This window comes from Engraulis encrasicolus, chromosome 11, assembly GCF_034702125.1.
Source record: "Engraulis encrasicolus isolate BLACKSEA-1 chromosome 11, IST_EnEncr_1.0, whole genome shotgun sequence".
NCBI lineage: Eukaryota > Metazoa > Chordata > Actinopteri > Clupeiformes > Engraulidae > Engraulis > Engraulis encrasicolus.
The window spans coordinates 55,356,163-55,358,116 of NC_085867.1; positions in this window are offsets into that span (position 1 = coordinate 55,356,163).

Here is a 1,954-nt window from a genome sequence, read left to right on the forward strand (position 1 = left end):
GCGAGGTCTCTCTGAGTGAGTACAGTCCAGGACAAGCCCATGTGAAACAGAGAGCTTTAACTACACACTAGGATGGTGCTGTGGTGTGATGATTAGAGTACCCATGCACATGGGGATCCCACTTCAAATCTGCCCATGAGAACTGATGGCGCATTCCAGACCCAATCTAAACTAGTAGGAGATCGCACTTATCCAACCAAAAATGCTCTGGAACGCCAGTTGAAGTGGAAGCTCCAACTAGCGAAGTGGGGGAGAACTAACACTGCTCCCACATAAACAAATTGAAGTCGGATAATGGCGGCGCCCATGGAGCCATTATTTAAAATGTCAATAAATAAGTGAAACTTTATTTCTCTTGTGTGCAGCTGTTCCTAACACTGTCATTTTAACTCAACATTTCCTTCATGTTATAACATGATTATTGCAGGAGGAGAGAAGAGCCGCACACTCACGTGACGGTCACGTCACCTGAGGAAGGCCGACAGGCCGAAACGTTGTCACATTAAAAAACTGTTTATTTAACATGAGAGTGTGCGACACTTCTCTCCTCCTGCAAGTGTATTTTCTGGTTGCCAGCACCTCTGTTTCTGTTGTGCGTTTTGCACCTCCACTCATAACATGATATTATGTCAACATAAATGTAACATAATATGCCAAAATAATTGCTATTATGGCTCTTTTGGCTCGTGTCAAAACACCTCGCTAACAGTCAGCTAAATCGTGGAGGTTGCTATGGTTGTAACTCCCACTTTAACTGCCAGCAATGGGAGCTGAAATATGCAGGTAGGACAAGTGCAATCTCCTACTAGTTTGTATTGGGTCTGGAATGTGGCAAAAGTACATTAGTCCGAGGAGTAACCGCAGAAATACACCAGCGGCGATCTGAGCGAGGCGAGCGACGGAAGTAATTGACTTTGTATTGAGTCGCGCGACAAAAGCGATTCTGGAGACTAGAGCGATTCGCACGCCAAGCGCGACAGTTTGAAGTTGAAATCTTTTCAACTTTCTATGACACGGTTCGGCGACAAGCCGCGACAGCCAATGACTGTATAGAGGTCAGTGACCATAGCCAATGGGAATGCTTGAATGCTTTGCCTTCTGCCTGTACGGACATACTCTAGTCTCCTCAATCGCTCGTATCGCTTGCTGCTACACTCTGTCGCTTGAATCGCATCGCGCCTGGTCTATTCGCGCGTTAAGGATTTCCTCCCCAGTCCTTATAGAATTTTACTTCGGCATTTGTGGGAGCCAGGGACCCTTGTCTGCAATCTATCGGTATAAGGGGGGCCTTGTCACGGTAAAGTTTGGGAACCCACGTTTTAGAGCACTCCAGCCATAAATGGACAATTGTACACAGGGCCCCAGTTCAGTTCACAACTTCGCATCGTCATTTCCCCACCCTTACTTCTTGTCTGCCTACACAGTCTCACCCCATGTAGTCACTTTCCTATCAAATGACACTAAAAAGAGATTTAAAAACGGAACTTACTGGAATGAAAACGCCAGCTTCCTCCAACTTCCAGACAACCACACTCAAATTATGGAAGGGAGAATAGTTTTTGAATCAGTTACCCATAGCCTAACAGCGAAGTCCAAGATATGCTGAGACCAATAAAATGTCAATGTTGAAATGAAACTTGAACTGAAACCTGACTTGTCTGCTTTTATTGTCCAGTGAAAAGTGATGTACGGTTTTGTTCTTTTTTGGCCCATTCTGCATTTTAAAATTACTACAAGCCAAAAATGAAATTGTCAAAAGCATGGCAATAACGATGAAGTGAATCTGCATTCACTTTAACTTTTTTCCCAGTGTGGCACAACTACCCTATGTCGTTCTCAGAATTGAGATTGGATTGTTGACTTGGTTGTCGATTCTGTTGTTGACACAACAGAATTATAAACATTATGGATTCTGCTCTGTAATCAGAAAAGGACACTGTTTTCCATGTTAGAA